Genomic DNA, 23,664 nt, shown 5'->3' with positions numbered 1-23,664 from the left:
GAAATATTACATTTGTTTCCCTCATCCAAACCATTGATTATGTATTGTGAATAGCAGAAAATAGCTGAAAGGCGGTAGGGCCTCCAAATGCCAAACTCCCCCATCATTTAAATGCCCAACCCATCATCAAACCCGCCACTGGTGAGGGCACAAGATTCCACCCTGGATATGCGGAGGGGCCATGGGGTAAATGTACACAAATCCTAAGAGGTGAAAGGAGCAATTGGTAAGGTTGGTGTTGGGATAATTTGTGAGAGGAGGTGGAGGCTGAGTGGGGGAGAGTGAGGGGGGAGAGTGAAGGAGAGAGTGGAAGGGGAGAGAGTGCTGGGGGAGAGTGAGATGGGAGTGTAAGGGGGGAGAGTGAGACGATGAGAGGGAGGGGGAAAAAGTGAATGGGAGAGTGAGGGAGAGAGAGTGAGGGGAGAGTGGGGAGAGAGTGTGGCATGAATGAGGGAGACAGTAAGGGGGAGGGGAAGGAGGGGTGAGGGGGAGAGAGTGAGGGGGGAATGGGGGAGAGTGATGGAGAGAATGGGGTAGAGTGAGATGGGACTGTAAAGGGAAGAGTGAGACGGTGAGAGTGAGGGGGAGAGTGAAGAAGAGAGAGTGAGGGGTAGAGTGGGGAGGGAGTATGGGGGAATGAGGGAGAGAGTGAGGGGGAGGGGAGGGAGGAGTACGATAGAGAATGAGGAGGGAATGGGGGAGAGTGAGGAGGAGAGATTGTGAGGGGAGTGAGGGAGAGAATGAGGGGGTGGGGAGGGAGGAGTGAGGGGGAGAGCAAGGGGGAGAGAGTGAGGAGGAGAGAGTGAGGGGGAATGGGGAGAGTGATGGGGAGAGTGAAGGGGAGAGCGAGATGGGAGTGTAAGGGGGAGAGTGAGAGGAAGAGAGTGAATGGAAGAGTGAGGGAGAGAGCGTGAGGGGAGAGTGAGAGGGATAGTGGGGAAAGAGTGTGGGGGAGTGAGAGAGAGAATGAGGGGGAGGGGGAGTGGGAAATGGGGGAGAGCGATGGGGAGACTGAGGGGGAGAGTGAGATGGGAGTGTAAGGGGGAGAGTGCGACGATGAGAGTGAGGGGGAGAATGAGGGAGAGAGAGTGAGGGGAGAGTAAGGGGCAGAGTGGGAAGAGAGTGTGGGGGAGTGAGGGAGAGAGTGAGGGGGAGGGGGAAGTGAGCAGTGAGGGGGGAGTGAGACGATGAGAATGAGGGGGGAGAGCGAGGGGGAGAGTGGGGAGAGAGTGCGGGGGAGTGAGGGAGAGAATGAGGGGTGAGGGAGAGTGATGGGGAGAGTGAGGGAGAGTGAGTGAGTGTAAAGGGGAGTTTGAGAGGGTGAGTGATGGAGCGAGGTGAGGGGGAAGAGTGTGAGGGGGTTAATTAGACGCAGTTGGTGAGTGTGTGTCTAGAGCAGAGGACATGCAGGGTGAAAGTTTGTTTGGGGTAGATATTGTTCTGAGGCAGGATAAGAATTGTGACTGTATTTTTAATGCTGTTGATTTTTTCCCTGGGGGTCCTTCACTTTGGCAGCATATGACTAATTAATTACAGACAATGGAAAATATCCATTGGGCAGCTCAGGCCTAATTTTCCCAATGGGCTCACAAAATGGAACTGCCCTAATTCAGTATGAAGCAGTAATCATACAGTATGACTGCTGTGGGAAATAAGACAATGACATATTAATGCTGAAGGAAGATTTGGAGCTATTTTCTGTATCTAATCAGTGCTGTGCTTGCGTGAAACTAATTGACACAGACACTGGGTGACAGGTATTAATTCCTCATGTGACCAGTGATCTCTAATACACAAGTGAGCTTCGTGGAAAATCAGTTCATGGTGAAATAAACCTAACCTAAAAAAATCTTCAAGGTTGTACACTTGCTGCCGTTTACACTAGTGTAACAGTCAATCTGATTTAAAAGCCAACCAAATAATTTTTGGCCTAAAAAGATATAATTTTTCATATATCTCATGTAAAAGTTGACTCTGGTTTTTAAGGGATCAAAGCCCAAAAATTTCAGAATCAAAATATAATCCTGGAGATGTTAATGTTTTGATTTCAATGTAAATGCATATATACCAACGAAAATAAATACTGGTCATTAAATGCTTAAAACATTTCTACTTTTACGTTTTGTTTTTATTTAATCAAATTATTAAAGTGATTATCGTATGAATGATAATTAAGATGAATTCTTGAGTGTTGTTTATTTTTACTTTATTCTATAGTGATGGCCTTTTTTGGATGTTACTGAGCCCAAATAAAGCAAGCATGTTAACCCCTCGAAAACATAACCATGTAAAAACCGACTCCATGACTTTTGGCTTGAAAATTGGTCTCAATTATTTGGCTTTTACACAAGTATATATGGTAATTAAATGACGTCAATTAAATGGAGCAGGAAATGAACCAAAGACATACTAGAATCACTAAAAACAACGGTTAAAATACGAAATAGAGCAAACTAAAACTGGAGCAGGCCAGTCCAACCTGTGATAAGATGCAGCTCATGCAATTAATGTGACAGAATATATGTGATGAGCTAAATTCACCATCCCCCTGAATGGTGTGGCTGCAACAAAACTCAGGAAGTTCAATGCTATTCATGATGCAGCAGCTACTTGAGCAGTGGCTCTGACACTGGACTCACCATCCAGCCACCCTCACTGCTGCACTGTGGCTGCGATAAGTACAATCTATGGGATGTGCAGTAACAACACAATTTTTGGAGACCCCAATGATTTTTTCTGGATTTACTGTGGTGAGACACTGACCCTCCTATTCCATGAGCCTCAATTTTGTAAACCAGCCTTTGTCGAATGCTTTCCTAAAATCCATATAGACAACATCCATGACATTCCCTTCATCAACCTTCTCTGTTACATCATCCAGATATTCAATTAGATTAGTCAAGGACAATCCTCCTTTCACAAATGTCTGTTGTCTCTCCTTGGCCAACTCAAATCTCTCCAAGTTCCTGTTGATTTTTTCCGTGAGTATTGTTTCTAAAACCTTACCCACCACTAATGTTAAACTGACTGGCCTGTAGTTGCTAGGACTGTCTTTACCCCGTTTCTTGAATAAGGGCATTGCATTTACCAATCACCAATCCTCTGGGACCTCCTCCATATTTAGGGAGCATTGGAAAATTATGGCAAGCCCTTCTGCTATCTTCACTCTCACCTCCTTTAGTAACCTGGGATGCAAGCCATTGGGACCAGGCGACTTATCCACTCTAAGCATTACCAGCTTTTCCAGTGCATCTGCCTATCAATTTTCACTCCATCCATTACCTCTACCACCTCCATTCCTTCAGATATCTTGCCAGCAACCTCTTCCTTAGTAAACACCAATACAAAGTACTCACTAAGTATTCCAGCCTTGCCTGTAAACATACATCACCCCATAATAGTCCCTAATCAGAACCACCCTAGCTCTTACAACCCGCTTACAATTTGCATGTTGGTAGAAGATTCTTTGATTCCCTTTTATGTTCACTGCCATTCAATTCTCATCTTCTCTGTTGCCAGTTTTAGTTTCCTCTTCACCTCCCCTCTCAATTTACTATATTTGACCTGGTTCTCAGCTGAAGAATTCACCTGACTTGCACCATACATCCTCTTTTTTATTTCATCATATTCTCAATGTCCTCATCATCCAAGGAGCCCTGGTATTGTTTTCCCTCCCTTACCCTCTTGTTGGAATATACCTAGTCTATAACTGAATCACCAGGGAGGCGACACACCATTTGGGTTTCCTTAAAGGTCATCCATTGTTCAGTTACACTTTTTCCTGTCAGTCTTTGGTTCCATTTTACTCTGGGTAGATCCTTCTCATCACATTGAAGTTAGCCCTCTTCCAATCGAAATGTTCTACTTTAGATTGTTCCTTGCTCGGTGCCATTATTAATCTAAACATCATGATTATGAAGGTCATTCTTACTCTAGTATTCTCCCACAGACACTTGGTCCACCTTATTCCCCATCCCCAAGAACATACTGAACAAGGAACAAAAACAGAATTACCTGGAAAAACTCAGCAGGTCTGGCAGCTTCGGTGGAGAAGAAATCAGTTAACGTTTCGGGTCTTCATGACCCTTCGGCAGAACACTGTCTGCCGAAGGGTCATGAAGACCCGAAGCGTTAACTGATTTCTTCTCCACCGATGCTGCCAGACCTGCTGAGTTTTTCCAGGTAATTCTGTTTTTGTTTTGGATTTCCAGCATCCGCAGTAGCTTTTAGCTTTTTGTTTTTATCTCTGAACAAGGAAGTTGTCCTGAACACATTTCAGAAATTCTTCTCCCTCCTTTCCCTTAACTCTAACATTATCCAAATTGATGTTTGGGTCATTAAATAATAATATCACCGTTCTATAGTTCTTGAATATCTCTGTAATTTTGGTGCAGATTTGCTTCTCTATCTCTCCCTCATTATTTGGAGGTCTAGAGAATACCCCCAGCAATGTGATCCTCCCCTTTTTGCTTCTCAGCTCTAACCAAATATATTCTGTCCTTGCCCCCTCAAGGACACCTTCTCATTTTAACACCACAATGTCTTCCCTGTCTTCTCTAATTAGTACTGTCACCCCACCTCCCTTTTCCCCTCCCTTTTTTGAACACTTTATATCTTTGTATATCAAGCACCCAGTGCGCACCATTTTTAATCCATGTTTTCTTTATTGCCACGACATCATATTCCGACACAGATATTTGTGCTTGGCCTCACCAGCCTCATTCACCTCAATTACTGTATCGCAAACCTGTCTTTGTCTTCCTTGGAGTCCTTCTTAGCCTTTTCCAAACTAACATGAAACTATTTCCTTTTCCAGTACTGTCGAACACTCACTCCCTTATACACCTCATTCTTCTTTTCTGCTTCTATATGCTGGTGCCCGTCCACCTGCCAATTTAATTCAAACCTGCCCCAACTACACGAGTGAACCTCCCTGTGAGAACATTGGTCCCAGTCTTGTTGAGGTGCAACCCATCCTTTTGAATAGGTGTCTCTGCCCCAGAACTGGTCCCAATGCCCAAGAATCTGAAGCCCTTCCCCCCTGCACCATGCCTCAAGCCACACATTGATACTCCCTATCTTCTCATTTCTATTTTCGCTAGTGTTTGGCTCTGGGAGTAATCCAGACATTATTACCATTAAGGTCTTACTTTTTACTGCCTCCCTGGATCCTGAAAATCTGACCGTAGGACCTCAATACCTGCCCTCTCTATGTCTTTGGTACCAACATGTACCACAACTTCTAGCTTACTCCCTTCCCCCTGCAGCTTCTCCGTGATGTCCGTTACCCTGGCACCAGGGAGGTAATACATCCTTTGGGACTCACAATGATGGTTACAGAATGCCTGTCTGTTCTCCTAACTATGGAATCTGCTGTAATGACTACATTTCTACTCCTTGCTGTTCTATCCTTTGTAGCCCCTAGCCCATTGGTGCTCTGCGTTAGACTGCACTCCCTCAAGGTGTTGTTAGTCCTGGCAGTCTTCAATGCCGAGTACCACTCTGAGAGTGGCACACCCCCCTGATTATTTATGATCAATTATGATGATGCTTCTGTCAGTAATGGTAACCAAACTTCCTTATAGTGGGTCTCCCTTACTATCAGAGCTCAGATAGTGAGTTTCAAATAATCCACATGCAAGTGCTATATTAAGTAGGTGGAATTATAAAGTCTCTGTTACTACTTTCCATGTGTGATGGACAGCGTTTCAGGATGCTTTCTTCAATGGGTGTCAGTGATTTGATTGGAACACAGGGCTCTGCTTTGTTCTATTGTACAGTCTCAAAATTCATCAGTAATTCTGCAACATTTGATAATGATTTTCCTGAGAGATTAAGGCTGGATTTGGAATGATGTGATGGGCAGCCTTGGCGGGAGTGTAATGGAAGCTGGGGATAAGTTGGTTATTATGGTGATGGGCAGCCTTGGCGGGAGTGTAATGGAAGCCGGGGATAAGTTGGTTATTATGGTGATGGGCAGCCTTGGTGGGAGTGTAATGGAAGCTAGGGATAAGTTGATTATTATGGTGATGGGCAGCCTTGGTGAGAGTGTAATGAAAGCTGGGGATAAGTTGGTTATTATGGTGATGGGCAGCCTTGGTGAGAGTGTAATGGAAGCTGGGGATAAGTTGGTTATTATGGTGATGGGCAGCCTTGGCAGGAATGTAATGGAAGCTGGGGATAAGTTGGTTATTATGGTGATGGGCAGCCTTGGCAGGAGTGTAATGGAAGCTGAGGATAAGTTGGTTATTATGGTGATGGGCAGCCTTGGCGGGAGTGTAATGGAAACTGGGGATAAGTTGGTTATTATGGTGATGGGCAGCCTTGGCGGGAGTGTAATGGAAGTTGGGGATAAGTCGGTTATCATGGTGATGGGCAGCCTTGGTGGGAGTGTAATGGAAGCTGGGGATAAGTTGGTTATTATGGTGATGGGCAGCCTTGGCTGGAGTGTAATGGAAACTGGAATAAGTCGGTTATTATGGTGATGGGCAGCCTTGGCGGGAGTGTAATGGAAACTGGAATAAGTCGGTTATTATGCTGTAAGCAGCCTGTAGACATGGGGTTTTAAGAAGGGCCAGCACCTCATGTTGCAAGTTGCTATGGCAACCTGATCTTATTAGGATCAACAGTTTCATTGTTACCAGATCCTTAAGGCTGAAATTTTGAAATTACCATAGGCTGATGTTGCCTTCTTGTGTCCACATAACAACATTTACGTCTTTCCAATTGGCTTTGTTCTATTTGTTGCTGTGGTTTTCATCCGCTGATGTTTCTAAAGGGGTTGCTTGAAAAAAGTTCCAACATTGAGATAAAACTATAGACCCACTTGTCCTAATGTTTATTTGGTGATACATTGGGAGTTCCAGGGCAGGGGGATTCCTGATCGTCATCTTGCCATGCTGCTACACCTTCCCATGCCACTGTCCCATCTATGCTCTGTCTCGAGAGCTGAAGATCTTCAGAAAGTAGAGGGCATTCCAGGAGAATTTTCATTGTTTAGGATGTCTCTCCACTATCACAGTTGACAGAATCTGTTTGGCTGCATCTCCACTTCTGCATTAAGGCTTTGCAGCGGTCGGTACCAGTCCTGGGGGGGATTGAGAGGTGCCTAAGTATGCCATGTTTCACTGGCTCCTGATGGGAAGGACTCCTCAGGGTCATTAAACAATTCATGTGCTTTGCCTATAGATGTGTTGACCAATCAACAAGGTTGCAGCTGTGGGGGTGAGTGTCCAGGGGCTGGACAGTATGTAGGAAGCTGCACCTTGAGTGTCTTTGTTGCTGACTCTCTCTGGAAGAGAAGGTGACTGGTCTACTTTACCCATTCTAATCTTGATGTAACTTGCCTCCTTATGCCAAATGGAGCAATACCAGCTAGTAAGTTTAGATCATCCGTTTTAGTAGATTTCAGGCAGCCAGTAATATGTTTTGAGAGCCGGCTTCCTGGCCTGGTGAGGTTGTTCCCAGACTGGGCAGGTACATTGGGCAATAGCACAGGGCAAGGGCAATTGTTCTTAATGTTCTCAGGGCAATTCCCCATTTAGAGTTGTCCAGTTTCCTCAGGCTGCTGCTTCTGGCTGCCAATTTTGCTGTTACTTTGATGCCGTGATCTTTGAAGCTCAGGGTATGATTTAACATTACTCCGAGGTATGCTGGCTTAAAGTTGTGTGCCAGTGTTCCCACATGCCAGTGTTCTCCCATGCCAGTGTATGTTCTCCCATGTCAGTGTTCTCCCATGCCGTGTCTCCCATGCCGTGTCTCCCATGCCGGTGGCTCCCATGCCGTGTCTCCCATGCCGGTGGCTCCCATGCCGGTGTCTCCCACGCTGGTGTATGTTCTCCCACGCTGGTGTATGTTCCCCACGCCGGTGTATGTTCCCCACGCCGGTGTATGTTCCCCACGCCGATGTATGTTCTCCCACGCTGGTGTCTCCCACACTGGTGTATGTTCTCCCATGTCAGTGTTCTCCCATGCCGTGTCTCCCATGCCGGTGTCTCCCATGCCGTGTTTCCCATGCCGGTGTCTCCCATGCCGTGTTTCCCATGCCGTGTCTCCCATGCCGGTGGCTCCCATGCTGGTGTCTCCCACGCTGGTGTATGTTCCCCACGCCGGTGTATGTTCCCCACGCTGGTGTCTCCCACATTGGTGTATGTTCTCCCACGCTGGTTATGTTCTCCCACGCTGGTGTATGTTCCCCACACTGGTGTATGTTCCCCACACTGGTGTATGTTCCCCACGCTGGTGTATGTTCCCCACGCTGGTGTATGTTCCCCACGCTGGTTATGTTCTCCCACGCTGGTGTATGTTCCCCACGCTGGTTATGTTCTCCCACGCTGGTGTATGTTCCCCACGCTGGTTATGTTCTCCCACGCTGGTGTATGTTCCCCACGCTGGTTATGTTCTCCCACACTGGTGTATGTTCCCCACGCTGGTGTATGTTCCCCACGCTGGTTATGTTCTCCCACACTGGTGTATGTTCCCCACGCTGGTGTATGTTCCCCACGCTGGTGTATGTTCCCCACGCTGGTTATGTTCTCCCACACTGGTGTATGTTCCCCACGCTGGTTATGTTCTCCCACGCTGGTGTATGTTAAGCTCTTGCTTTGTATCTTTATTCCTAAGATGAAAAGATCTGTGTCTTTTCAGGGATGGCCACAGATGATTAATAACAAAGTAGCTGGTTAGCTCAGCTAGTGCATCAGCAAGGAACTTCTCTACTATGTGAAAGGACTGAGATGCACAGGTCATCAGCATAGAGGAAGCTTCTGGTATCAGGGTGAATGGGCTGGTCGTTTGTATAAAATTGCAAAGGTATGAGAACCCTGCCTTGAGGTAAGAATTTTTTCTGTCTGTGCCATCTGCTTTGTCTGTCAGCCAGTATGTTGCTTTTCAGCTCAATCTGGTATCTTTGGTGATATGGAATAACTTCTGTGCAGGAAACTGATGATTGACTGTGTCATATGCAGTAGCTAAATTGATGAAGGATGTGTTTGTTATTAGCCCTGTCTCATCCTCAAGGTGAGATTTCAAAGTTGGCCTATGGATTTCCCTGGTCTGACTTCTGCTTGTTCAGGGATGAAATGTTTAAAGGGCCCCAAATGATTTAGGATGAGTCTCTCAAACAGTTTGTGGGGTAGGCGGGAGATTGGTCTGAAGCTTTTTGGGCTGGATGGCTCTTTGCCTGGCTTCAGAATTGTCTGTTTTCTTGTTCATCTCCACAGCTTAGGAATCTTGCTGGCTAATAAGCAATTATTGGACATATTGACGAGCCAGATACAGCCACAGGTCCAAAATGCTTGATTTGTTCACATAAGATATTGTCAAGAGCAGCTGCTTTGTTGTGTTATATCACTTTGATACCAAGTAATGGTTCATTCATAGTAAAGGGTTTTGTAAAACATAGAATAATAAAATCAGAATCATTCTGTAGATCTTGGACATTTTTCCCAACTGGACATAGGGTTTCCTTGGCTGTTCAGGAGGAGCTGATGAGTGACCTTGTACGGTTGTTGTGTTTTTGTGATGTCATTTCCTAGCATCCACATAGTTTTTGGTGCTTCCTGTTGCTGAGCAACATACCTGTGCCCTCACTCAGTTCCTGCCATTCTTTTTGTCTCTCATCTGATATAACATCTTCAAGCCTTTCTCCAGTTTCCAGATGGATCTGCCAGAAAACAGTTAGCATAGGCTTCATGGAGGACTTTAGCATCCCTGGAGAGATTTGGGATGTCACTTATACAGTATCCTCAGGGAATGCTATTTCTAGAAGAGGTATTCACTATCTCCACAAACAGGTGGTAATTTTCCAGAGAAGGAGGGATATCTTTGACTTCAACACCCAAGTCTGTAGAAAACCTCTCCTCACTTGCTTTATTGAAATTAAAACATTGACAAAGATGTACTGAGCAAGGAACAACTGATGAAGATTCCTTTTGGATGATGTTGCAAGTTTGGAATATGATCCAGGACAATTCTTTCATTGGTTAGTTATGAAAACACTAAGTCCAGGTCGTAACCATTTTTCCATCAGTTGCTGCTGCAGGATCTAGGTAGCTTTACATCATAAATGAGAGACAGTTGGTTTTCTCTGACCAGCTTTCAATAAACTCTCCATCCTCATTAGTCTCTTAGTACTTGTGTGCTGTGGCTGTTGAAGTGGCCAATCACATCATTCACCTGGTTGTCAGTGAAAGTACCTGGGGAAGTATTTAGGGCTTATATACCACACTGACTGATATTCCTATAAATAGTCGTTTAATAGTACAGATAATACAAAAGTATTGCTGGAAAAAGACATGGTGTTGAAGTATGTTACAGCAGCACCACGAGTGGCATTCTCCACCAACAGGATGCTACCATCAAGCCAAAATGACATTCTGCTTACTAAACGAATGAATAATATGGTATATGAATTTCAGTGCTAGTGTGATGCCAGGCATGTAGACCGTACATTCTAACGACTGGTGGATTATATGAAACAGCATGTCCCTTCGGTTGTTTGGAACAGGCAAAATGCTGACCGTACTCAACCAACCTGTGCTTGCAAAACTCAAAACATAAGGTGGAATCGTCCCAGATTTGCACTAAGTGTGGTAATGGGCAAGAAAATTGATGTTTTACCCGCTAGCTAAGACGGCGGCTGTAGTAATTATGGTTTTAGTGTGTAATGTACCTTTAGGAATAATACGTGCTAGGAGGATCTGTAGTAACCAATAGGACAGTAGCAGGGGCTACCTCAGTGTCAGTGTAGAGACAGAGTTAGAGTTGAAAGCACACGTGTAGTTGCTGAGTATATTGTAAATAAACTTAAAGTTTTCTCCTAAGAAGTGTCTGCAGATCAACTCTATCATTGATAGTACAACTCAGCCACCCTACAACAAACTGGCAACAAGGATAAAACAGGATTGAACAGAAAAAATCAAGTTAGAAAGAAATTGGCACTGTACCTCACCCAGTGATTGTAAGTAGCAAACCCCATTAGAATTGAAGAATTTATGCCTCTCAAAATGCCACAATTTGGGAGAATTAATCCTTTTGAACCAGCCACAGATGATTGGTCTTAATACATAGAATACCTCACATTCTTTTTTTCAAGTGAATGAGATTTTGGGGGAAGAGAAGAGGTGAGCAATTCTCTTGCGTACTTGTGGGAGCAAAATCTACAGTCTGATTGGAAGTTTGACGGCACCCAGTGCCACAGATTTGAAGAATTTTGATGAATTGGTGGACCTCATGAAGTGTCACTTTTAACACAAGCCCTCAGTCACGATGCAGAGGTTCAGGTTTAATTCATGAAATAGAGCCCTGGGTGAGACACTTGCATGCTACATGGCAAATTTGAAGGACATTGTGAGTTCAGTACCACTCTGTACGACATGCTCAGAGATCTCTCTGCTGCTTCCCCTCTCTCTCTCTCTCTCTGCCGCTTCCCTCTCTCTGCGCCCCCCCCGCCTCTGCCACTCCCCACTCTCCCACTGTCTGCCGCTACCCAACCCCTCTCTCTCTCTCTGCTGCTTCCCCACGCTCTGCCATTCCCTCTCTCTTTGCTGACCCCTCTCTCTGCCATTCCCGCTCTGTCTGCTCTGCCCCTCTCTCTGTCATTCCCGCTCTGTCTGCCGCACCCCTCCTCTCTCTCTTTGCCACACCCCCTTCCTCTCTCTGCCGCTCCCCCTCGCTTTGCTGTCCCCTCTCTCTGCTGTGCCCCCTCTTCTCTGCTGTTTACCCTCACTCCATCGCTCTGCCACTCCCACTCTCTCTGCCACTCCCTCTCTCTCTCTGCCGCTCCCCCTCTCTCTCTGCCGCTCCCCCTCTCTCTCTCTGCCGCTCCCCCTCTCTCTCTCTCTGCCACTCCCCCTCTCTCACTCTCTGCCGCTCCCCCTCTCTCTCTCTCTGCCGCTCCCCCTCTCTCTCTCTGCCGCTCCCCCCCTCTCTCCCTCTCTGCCGCTCCCCCCTTTCTCTCTCTGCCGCTCCCCCTCTCTCTCTGCCGCTCCCCCTCTCTCTCTCTCTGCCACTCCCCCTCTCTCTGCCACTCCCCCTCTCTCTCTCTGCCGCTCCTCCTCTCTCTCTCTCTGCCACTCCCCCTCTCTCTGCCACTCCCCCTCTCTCTCTCTGCCGCTCCTCCTCTCTCTCTCTGCCGCTCCCCCTCTCTCTCTCTCTGCCGCTCCCCCTCTCTCTCTCTGCCGCTCCCCCCCTCTCTCCCTCTCTGCCGCTGCCCCCCTCTCTCTCTCTGCCGCTCCCCCTCTCTCTCTGCCGCTCCCCCTCTCTCTCTCTCTCCCACTCCCCCTCTATCTCTCTCTGCCGCTCCCCCTATCTCTGCCGCTCCCCCTCTCTCTGCCGCTCCCCCTCTCTCTCTCTGCCACTCCCCCTCTCTCTCTCTCTGCCGCTCCCTCTCTCTCTCTCTCTGTGCCACTCCCCCTCTCTCTGCCACCCCCTCCCTCTCTCTCTGCCGCTCCCTCTCTCTCTCTGCCACTCCCCCTCTCTCTGCCGCTCCCCCTCTCTCTGCCGCTCCCCCTCTCTCTCTCTGCCACTCCCCCTCTCTCTCTCTCTGCCGCTCCCTCTCTCTCTCTCTGCCGCTCTCTCTCTCTCTCTGCCACTCCCCCTCTCTCTCTCTCTGCCGCTCCCTCTCTCTCTCTCTGTGCCACTCCCCCTCTCTCTCTGCCACCCCCTCCCTCTCTCTCTGTTGCTCCCTCTCTCTCTCTGCCACTCCCCCTCTCTCTCTGCCGCTCCCCCTCTCTCTCTGCCGCTCCCCCTCTCTCTCTCTCTCCCACTCCCCCTCTATCTCTCTCTGCCGCTCCCCCTATCTCTGCCGCTCCCCCTCTCTCTGCCGCTCCCCCTCTCTCTCTCTGCCACTCCCCCTCTCTCTCTCTCTGCCGCTCCCTCTCTCTCTCTCTCTGTGCCACTCCCCCTCTCTCTGCCACCCCCTCCCTCTCTCTCTGCCGCTCCCTCTCTCTCTCTGCCACTCCCCCTCTCTCTGCCGCTCCCCCTCTCTCTGCCGCTCCCCCTCTCTCTCTCTGCCACTCCCCCTCTCTCTCTCTCTGCCGCTCCCTCTCTCTCTCTCTCTGTGCCACTCCCCCTCTCTCTGCCACCCCCTCCCTCTCTCTCTGCCGCTCCCTCTCTCTCTCTGCCACTCCCCCTCTCTCTGCCGCTCCCCCTCTCTCTGCCGCTCCCCCTCTCTCTCTCTGCCACTCCCCCTCTCTCTCTCTCTGCCGCTCCCTCTCTCTCTCTCTGCCGCTCTCTCTCTCTCTCTGCCACTCCCCCTCTCTCTCTCTCTGCCGCTCCCTCTCTCTCTCTCTGTGCCACTCCCCCTCTCTCTCTGCCACCCCCTCCCTCTCTCTCTGTTGCTCCCTCTCTCTCTCTGCCACTCCCCCTCTCTCTCTGCCGCTCCCCCTCTCTCTCTGCCGCTCCCCCTCTCTCTCTCTCTCCCACTCCCCCTCTATCTCTCTCTGCCGCTCCCCCTATCTCTGCCGCTCCCCCTCTCTCTGCCGCTCCCCCTCTCTCTCTCTGCCACTCCCCCTCTCTCTCTCTCTGCCGCTCCCTCTCTCTCTCTCTCTGTGCCACTCCCCCTCTCTCTGCCACCCCCTCCCTCTCTCTCTGCCGCTCCCTCTCTCTCTCTGCCACTCCCCCTCTCTCTGCCGCTCCCCCTCTCTCTGCCGCTCCCCCTCTCTCTCTCTGCCACTCCCCCTCTCTCTCTCTCTGCCGCTCCCCCTCTCTCTCTCTGCCGCTCCCCCCCTCTCTCCCTCTCTGCCGCTGCCCCCCTCTCTCTCTCTGCCGCTCCCCCTCTCTCTCTGCCGCTCCCCCTCTCTCTCTCTCTCCCACTCCCCCTCTATCTCTCTCTGCCGCTCCCCCTATCTCTGCCGCTCCCCCTCTCTCTGCCGCTCCCCCTCTCTCTCTCTGCCACTCCCCCTCTCTCTCTCTCTGCCGCTCCCTCTCTCTCTCTCTCTGTGCCACTCCCCCTCTCTCTGCCACCCCCTCCCTCTCTCTCTGCCGCTCCCTCTCTCTCTCTGCCACTCCCCCTCTCTCTGCCGCTCCCCCTCTCTCTGCCGCTCCCCCTCTCTCTCTCTGCCACTCCCCCTCTCTCTCTCTCTGCCGCTCCCTCTCTCTCTCTCTGCCGCTCTCTCTCTCTCTCTGCCACTCCCCCTCTCTCTCTCTCTGCCGCTCCCTCTCTCTCTCTCTGTGCCACTCCCCCTCTCTCTCTGCCACCCCCTCCCTCTCTCTCTGTTGCTCCCTCTCTCTCTCTGCCACTCCCCCTCTCTCTCTGCCGCTCCCCCTCTCTCTCTGCCGCTCCCCCTCTCTCTCTCTCTGCCACTCCCCCTCTCTCTCTCTCTGCCGCTCCCCCTCTCTCTGCCGCTCCCTCTCCCTCTCTGCCCCTCCCCCTCTCTCTCTGCCGCTCCCCCTCTCTCTCTCTGCCACTCCCCCTCTCTCTCTCTCTGCCACTCCCCCTCTCTCTCTGCCACTCCCCCTCTCTCTCTCTCTACCACTCCCCCTCTCTCTCTCTCTGCCGCTCTCCCCTCTCTCTCTCTGCCGCTCCCCCTCTCTCTCTCTCTGCCGCTCCCCCTCTCTCTCTGCCACTCCCCCTCTCTCTCTCTCTGCCACTCCCCCTCTCTCTCTCTGCCACTCCCCCTCTCTCTCTGCCGCTCCCCCTCTCATTCTGCCGCTCCCCTTCTCTCTCTCTGCCGCTCTCTCTCTCTCTGCCGCTCTCCCTCTCTCTCTCTGCCACTCCCCCTCTCTCTCTCTGCCACTCCCCCTCTCTCTCTCTCTCTCTGCCGCTCCCTCTCTCTCTCTCTGCCGCTCCCCCTCTCTCTCTCTGCCGCTCCCCCTCTCTGTCTCTGCCGCTCCCCCTCTCTCTCTCTGCCGCTCCCCTCTCTGTTGCTGACCCTCTGTTGCCCAGCTACAGGTTGTGGGCATTAACTGCCCACTTCAGGGCCTCAACTGATGACGGGGCATGAAGGCCTTCCACATTCTTGTCATGGGCTTATTGGGGTGGAGGCTGGAATATGCCAGGGTCCCACCTGATTAAATGCTCCCCACCACCAATCACCCCACAGGGAAGGCACAGCTTTCTGCTCACTTGAGTCATTTATGGCACAGAAGGTCATTCGGTCCATTGAGTCCATGCAGCTCCCTGTGGAGAAATGCTGTCATTCCCTTCTCGCTCCCCATAGCCCTGCACGTTTCTTTACCTCAAGTATCCATCCAAATTCCTTTTGAAATTATTGATTGTTTCCGCTTCCACCAGACCCGAGTGGGCAGCGAGTTCCAGATCATCACTACTTGCAGTGTTAAGAGGTTCTTCCTCATATTCCCCTGCATCTCTTGCTCACAATCTTAAATCTGTGTCTCCTAGTCCTTGTATCATCAGGTAATGGAAGAGTTTTTCCCTTGTCTTCCTCATCTAAACCTGCAATAATCTTGTATAGTGATATCAAATCTCTCCTCAATCTTCTTTGCTCCAAGAACAACTTCTCCAACCTAAAACCTTATAGCGAAAACCCCTCATTCTGATTAATCTCCTCTGCACCCTCTCAAGGACCTTCACACCCTTCCTAAAGTGTGGTGACAAGAACTGGATGCAATGCTATAGTTGAAGCTTAACTAGAGTTATCTAAAGGTTCAGCATAACTTCGCTACTTTTGTACTCAATACATCTATTAATGAAGCCCTAGATCCCATATACTTTGCTAACCACTCTCTTAATATGTCCTGCCAGCCTCAAAGATCAATGCAATGTACCCCAAGGTCCCTTTGTTCCTGCACTCTACAATTGTCCCATTAAATCTACATTGCCTCTCCCTATCCCTTTTGCCAAAATGCATCTCTGTATTAAATTCCATGTGCCACTTGTCCGCCCATTCTGCTGGCCTTAATGTCCCATTGCAGGCAATTCAAATCATCCTCACTGTTTATCATTCCTCCAAGTTTCGTATCATCAGCAAATTTTGAAATTTTACTCTGCATTCCAAGATCAAAGTCATTTATATATTTCTAAAAAAGCAATGGTTCTCGCACTCTGATCCTTGAGGAATGCCACTGTCTCCCACCTTCCAGACCAAATTGGACACTGATCTTCCTATTCCATAAGCCTCAATTTTGTTAACCTGCCTTTCATGTGGTATCTTGTCAAACACTTTCTGAAAATCCAGATGGACAACATATACCGCATTCCCTTCATCAAGAGAAGAATGAAAAATTGTGACAAGCCCCTCCATATCTCCACCCCTACTTTCTTCAGCAACCAGGGATGCAATCCATCTGGACCAGGTGACTTATTTACCCTAGACTTGGCCATCCTTTCCAGTATCACCACCTTTTCAATCTTCACACTATCCATTGCCTCCACTATCTCCACCTCTACTGATATTTTGTCAGATTCCTCCACCTTACTAAAAACCAGTACAAAGAACTTATTCAGTCTTCTGGCCTCACCCTGCACATCTAAGCATCAATAGGAACCACTCCACCTCTTACTACCCACTCACTATTTACATGCTGGTAGAAGATATTTGTGTTGCCATTTACTGCCATTCCATTCTTGTTTGCCTCTTCCCCTTCAACCTATTGTATTTGACCTGGTTCTCACTTGAAGAATTCACCAGACATACATCATACACCCCCTTTTTTTTGCTTCTTCATCATCTCTGTCTCCCTCGTCATCCAAGAAACCCTGTTTTTGGCTCCCTTACCTTTCACCCTTGTTGGAATGTACTGAGCCGGTACCTGAAATATCACTCCCTTAAAGACCACCCATTATTCCATAACATTATTCCTGTCAGTCTCTGGCTAGATCCCTTCTCATCACAAAACTCTTTTGAGGTTAAAATTCCCTTCAATATCTGCAAAACACCAGAATTCTATTGAACAAAGAGACTAAGTAAGAGAGAACAAGAATGAACTAGAGAAAAAAATAAAAGGAGAGAGAGAGACAAAAAGTAGAGAGGAGTCAGCATAGGAAAAGATAAGTCAAAAAGAGAATCAGAACAGAGGGGCCATTTGTATCACCTCCTTTGGGTGCTAAAGAGCCCCTGAGGTGCCTAAGATGAGGTCTTGTGCTGTGATCCTGATTTAATTCCTGTTGATCCAGGACACCATTTTGGTAAACGAGTTGAGTTATGTACCAGAAACAACTGCATAGACTTGATAGAGGCTAAGAGGCTGATTTCCATATAAAATGTCTGCTAGAGTTCATTAGCAAGGATGCACGCAATTTTGGTTCATAGCTCTTCAGCTAAAGTCCTCTCCTAATAGTGGCCATCTAAATAGTGTGCAAAACTGTCCCAGCCTGAACACTTCACACCATCTGTGTAAATGGATATGACGAGCTCATATACAATGCCCCACAAAATTTGTTTCTCATCAGAGCACGAGTGCTAAACATGCATGTCTCTGTTTTAGCACCTCCAGGCAAGCTGAAAGTATGGTAATCAGAAATTCAGACCAAAATTGCGTGTTAAAGTCTAACTTACAAACAGGTTAGTCTTGTTAGCACTGCCGCCATTTAGCACCTGTTTTCAGCCTTTTACCTGCCTGACAATAAAAACAGATATTAGAGAGACTGACGCCGGGGAAATGGATACTGGACATACAGACAGACAAACATCAGACAAACATTCATCAGGTCAACAGATATCAGACAAGATATGAAATAGACATGTAGGCAAGCAGACAGAGAGTGATCATCACCTGGGAAAGGGAGGTAAACAACATCACAGACTGACTTCATTCAGACAGAACAGCAGGCAAGCAGAAAGATGCTCATTTTGAAAAGGAAATCTACAAAATAGAAAGGGAAAAATTACAAATAAGATGTGAGAAATGAAAAAAGTAGTGTAAAAACACAGAAGGAAAAGTATAAACACAGAATGATGGTGGAAAGTAAGTAGAAGATAATGCTGTAACTGAATGAATTGAAAGAGAAACTGGGTGCAGTTTCCATGTGTCAGCAATCGTTAGACCACAGAGGAACCTGTGTAAAATGTACAACTGTGACAAGGCCAGAGTGTAAATATAGCAGTGAACAGCATACAACCAAAGGCTATGAAAATCAACCAGGGCAACTCAACGTCCAGAATCACAAACTCCAGAAGAAGATACCTCCAGGAGAAATCCCTAAAACACAGAGAAAGCTGAACACAAGTAAATCTATCTCCAAACTCCGAGCCCAAGCACAGGGGTAAATTTACATCAAGCCCCCTCTCCTCTGCTGATTGAACCACTGCTGCAACCTAACTGGAGCATTAGAATAATTGAAAGTTGTCTTTCTATCACTGAGCACTTTGACAGCTGCAGCTGATGTATCTAACTGTATCCGTAATCTTCTATTAATCACTCATCTGATCTACTGCTTTTAGCTCAGTAAGGCTTGGCTCAGTCTCCAGTGTGCTATTCGATCAGTTTGTTCATACACCACAGCTTTTTGATTTAATTTTAAAAATCTGTAGGCAAAACACAAAAAAGCTGATTTAGAAATTAGCTAGAACAAAGAAAGAGTGGAATGCCCTGGAGAAAGGGCAGACTGACTGCCTGTCTCATTGCATTGTATAGCTCTGAAAGCAGATTGTTCACTGCTCTCCTTATTCCCAATCCAGACAACCCCAGCTCCCTTTAATTCCGCTTCCTTTGCTTTCATATCCCCCAATGCTGCACAGATTCCCTCACTGCCCCCAATCAATTACTCCTCAATCACTCACTAGCGAATCTCCCCCTCCTCACCTCTGGACTCATCATGCCCCTCCTCACCTCTGGACCCATCACTCCCCTCCTCACCTCTGGACCCATCACCCCCCCTCCTCACCTCTGGACCCATTGGTACCCTCCTCACCTCTGGACCCATCACCCCCCTCCTCACCTCTGGACCCATCACTCCCCTCCTCACCTCTGGACCCATCACTCCCCTCCTCACCTCTGGACCCATCACTCCCCTCCTCACCTCTGGACCCATCACCCCCCTCCTCACCTCTGGACCCATCACTCCCCTCTTCACCTCTGGACCCATCACCCCCCTCCTCACCTCTGGACCCATCACTCCCCTCCTCACCTCTGGACCCATCACTCCCCTCCTCACCTCTGGACCCATCACTCCCCTCCTCACCTCTGGACCCATCACTCCCCTCCTCACCTCTGGACCCATCACCTCCCTCCCTCTTCCGCTGTTTCCTTTCTTTCGCTCAGTTTTTGCTTAGATTTCTACAATAACTGAAATGCCAGCCGTTCACTCACATTCCGGGACATCAGGCTGACCAGCCGCTGGCCGGACCCCTTACCTGGTCACAGATGGTCAGCGTGTCCCGGTCACTATTGCCTGTTCCCAGCCGCTCACTGGCTTCATTCCCGGGCTCCACAACCAGTTCAGAAACCTGTATCCACTCCCAGACAGACAAAATCACATCCGGATTCCCGGGGCTTGGAGCCACTTTACACAAAAACCGGACTCACAACAGCTGCTCCCCGGCTCTGACTGCAATAGCTGTCCCTGGTCCTGAATGTGCTCTGTCCACGGTGCTGAATGCGCTCTGTCCCCGGTGCTGAGTGCGCTCTGTCCCCGGTGCTGAGTGCGCTCTGTCCCCGGTGCTGAGTGCGCTCTGTCCCGGGATGGAGCAGGGTGCTGGCGGGGAGAATATTTCTCTTGCTCTCTATTGATCAGCAAGTTGTGCAGCGAATGCTCGAAACTCCCTGATTTCAGGAGCCCCCCCGCAGTCAGCCAGCCAGACACAGAGTGTAGGAGCTGTGGGATGCAGAGAGAGAAATGGTGCTGGGATGTTGCTGAGAGTGAAGATGAGGATCACGATGCAGATGGTTGTAAATGGGGTTGGAGATGTGAGCTGTGCTGTTGCCGGGATGGGAATGGTGATGGAGTTTTTAAAACGGTTCCATGAATCTCATTCCCTCACCCTGTCAGGGAATGTGTTCCACATCTTATCAATTCTCTGTGTGAAAAAAGTGCCATTATCCTTCTAGTTGTTTTGCCAATTATTTTACAACTATGCCCTTTTCTTTCTGACTCATTTGAAGACAGCATTGCATTATTTGTTCTAGTTAAAGCAATCACATTCCTGAAAACCTCAATTACAATCTCCTGTTCTCTGTTCAAACAATGCCAGTTTCTCCAAACTCACCACACAATTGAAATCCCTCACTCCTGATATCGTTCTGCTAAATCTCCTCTGTACCCTCCAAGGCCTGGAGATCCTTTCTAAAGTGCGGTCCCCAGAATCATAAACACTGGGAATAATTTTTCCCAGATTGGCACTAAGTGTGGTAGTGGGTGGGTAAAAGAACGTTTTACCCGCCAGCCGCGATGGTGATTTTCACACCGTATCGTCCTGAACCCACCTCACTATTTATGCTCTCCCGGGAATCACGCCGTTTCCATGGGGTGGGGCAGGGGCTCCCATTCACCCGCCCACCATCACCCTGCCGCTCCATCACGCCGGGCACCATGTTTAAAGACCAGCAGCAAGTCCACATCTCAGTGCTTCCAGCTCACCACTGCTGCACCGAAGACATGGCCCTGAAACTGAAGAAGATGGCAGCCCCCAGGTTTAACAACGGGTCCCTCGAGCGACTGCTGAATACTGTGGAGGCCAAGTGGGATGTCCGGTACCCCTCGCTCTGACCACAGGATGGGCAGCAACGTGACCAATCCAGTTTGGGAGGCAGTGGCAGTGATGGTCGGCGCCAACGCACCTCAGAAGGGGGCAGCCACCCAGTGTCACAAAAGGATGAATGATCTCCTCCATTCCTGACAGGTTAAGTCACTCTTCTCATCACTCAACTCACACACTCACAAACCCATCACACACCCACAGGATCTTCACTCACTGCCAGTGCAAGGGACATCACCATTCACTCTCTCACACTCACTGTCATTGTCCTCATCCCATCCATGGGACCACTCACCACCCACACATGCCAGGTATACTTATCATCTGGCCTGGCAGGCATCTCGCTTACACTTTCTCCACCTCTATCCATGCAAGACAAGCTGGCACACAACAAGAGAGAGAGATCACAGACCGATGGCAGAATGCCCAAAATCAAGGTCCTCACTGGCTTTGAAAACAGAGCCATCCAGCTGGGTGGCGATGACCGGGACCAGTCCTGTGCTGACAGTGAGGTCGGTGCTGCTCTACCAAGTGAGCATCCAGCAGTGCAACATCCATCAGACAGCCATGCTGTGAGTGATGTGTCCTGTTTCACAGGCCACTGCCAGGCACTCATTATCCCCCCTTGCTTTCACAGGCACATTTGAGAAACAGCCGACAGAGTCCATAACCCAGGGCCTCCAATCAAGCCCCAAAGAAACCTCTGAACAGGAATCTGAAGGCACCCTCCTGAAGTCCAGTCACAGCGCTCACCCACACCCTCCACCAGCGCAGAGACACACACCTCGGTGGGACCTGGCTTTAGTGTAGCCTCGTGATCACAATCTGGTCAGCACATCGCACTGTCTGATCCACAGCAGGTGGAGGCAGGGACTTCCCAGGTGTCCGGCACTCGGAGGACTACTGGAGGCCAGAACATTGCTGAGTCTGAGTCAGATGAAGAGCCTCTGGACTCGGTCATGTCACAGTTGCTGGAGCTGCAAAGACAAGCTCGGGAACATCAGGAAGGGATGTCCGCTGCACTCATCAGATTGCAAGGCACAATGGAGGAGTCTGTCCATCTTCAGGCTGAGATGATAGCACCGGCATTGCAACACACCGAGGTCAACACTGGCAGGATGACAGCCGCCATGTAGACCTTGCTCCTGCACTGGTGCACCAGCTCAATTTCATCACTGATGTCATATTTGGCCTACAACAGTGTGTACACGAGAGGGGTGCCGGGTAGCTCGATCTCACTCCAGCTACCCCTGCTCCTCAAGGAGTCAGCCTGGGGCTGCCGGACACCATAGGGAGGAGGATCAGCAGGTGCACATTCTGGGCCTATCCATCCAGGTGACTCTGAGTGTCCGGCCCACTCCCTGTGATCTCAGCAGTTCCAGTTCCACAGGCTGAGGAGGGTGTCACTGCCACACAGCAGGAGCCCGAAGGCAGGCCGGGGCCCTCCAAGTCTCGGCCCTTCAGAGGACACCCGCCCAGGTCTAAATAGACAGGGTGTCGCAGTCAGCAGGCTGCCTCCACCTCCGCTGTGGATGTCCGGGGAGCACCAAGACGTAGCGGCAGGGTGAGGACAGTTAAGGAGAATTAGTTGCACAGCCTGGGCACGGGTGTTAATCACTTGTACATAATGTTCACTATTGTCAATAAACTCTCAAGAATGTCTCCCTCCCTGTGGCTCCTTGTTCTGATGAGCAGTGTTCTTGTCACTCAGATGTGAAAACTTTCTGCACAAGATGAAGGCAGGTATCTCAGTCCAGGGCCTCTTCCCTGTGTCTGTGCAGCCTTCAGACCACAGTGATGGTCCAGCCTCACACTCCTTGGAAACATTACTGATGCCTGCACCTCGGCAATGCTGGTCATTGCTGCCAGAATGTAGTGGGCAGGCACCACAGAGTTCCCTCATACTTTCTGTGCGCTCTCAGCACCGTTATGGAGGGACTGGCCCCCATCTCTTCAGCATCTGGGACCAGTGATGCTGTGCACCAGCTCCTGAAGGGTTCAGGTGCTGAAAGCAGACAAAGGATCAGATGCTTCTAAAGTTCCATGGCTGTTTCTCTATGATATGACCCTGATCACAGAGCACAAGCGAGCTGCCCTCGGCCAGACAGGAGTCAGACATTCTCAGAGACTATGTGAAGATCTATGGAGTGTCCTCACTGCATGTGGTCATCATCCTCCTGCGATTAAGCGACTATTAGGGCCTCCACTGCATCTCCATGACAGGAGCATTCTTACAGAGGGTATTGGCACTGCCATAGGCCAGACTGGAGTCAAATTTTCACAGATGCAATGTGAGGATCTATAGAGTCACCTCACTTATGTCGTCATCATCCTCCACAAATCCAGCAGCTATGAGGGCCTCCCGAGCGAGCCTGCCTCGTCCGGCCAGTACAAGGGTCTCATCACCTTCATCATCATCTCCGAGGACCTCCTCACCCTCATCCCCGTCAGCATCTTCCTTATCGGAGATGTGCAACTCCTCTGTTTCCTCCTCAGGCAGCTTGCCTCTGTGTTGTAGCGCCAGGTTGTAAAGGGTGTAGCAGACGATGACAATGCGTGACACCCTCTGTGGACTGTATTGCAGGGCTCCACCAGACCGGCCCAGACACCGGAACCTCATCTTCAGCATCCCGATGGTCTGCTGCAGCGAGTTGTGAGCTGCTGCATGAGCCTCATTATACCGTCGCTCTGCTGCAGTCTGAGGCCTCTACATGGGTGTCATCAGCCACGGCCTCTACGGGTAGCCCTTGTCCCCGAGGAGCCATCCCTGCAGCTTGTGTGGACCCTGGAAGTCTCCAAGGATCTGTGACCGACTGGGGATGTAGGCATCGTGCACACTCCCTGGAAACCATGTGCACACCTGCAGGATGCCTTTCTGGTGGCCACACACCAGCTGCACATTCAGCAAATGGAGACGGAGATCTGAGCACCACCTGAGTGCAGTCAATCGCATCCTGCACCCGTGCGGAATCCGAGATCTAGGCAAATCCAATCGCTCTTGCATCTTGGCTGTCCTGGTCCCGGGTGAAACACACAAAGTTGTGTGCCCTCATGAAGATGGCATCCG

This window comes from Cetorhinus maximus, chromosome 25 (assembly GCF_964194155.1).
Source record: "Cetorhinus maximus chromosome 25, sCetMax3.hap1.1, whole genome shotgun sequence".
Classification (NCBI taxonomy): domain Eukaryota; kingdom Metazoa; phylum Chordata; class Chondrichthyes; order Lamniformes; family Cetorhinidae; genus Cetorhinus; species Cetorhinus maximus.
Note: the sequence above shows the minus strand (reverse complement) of the source record.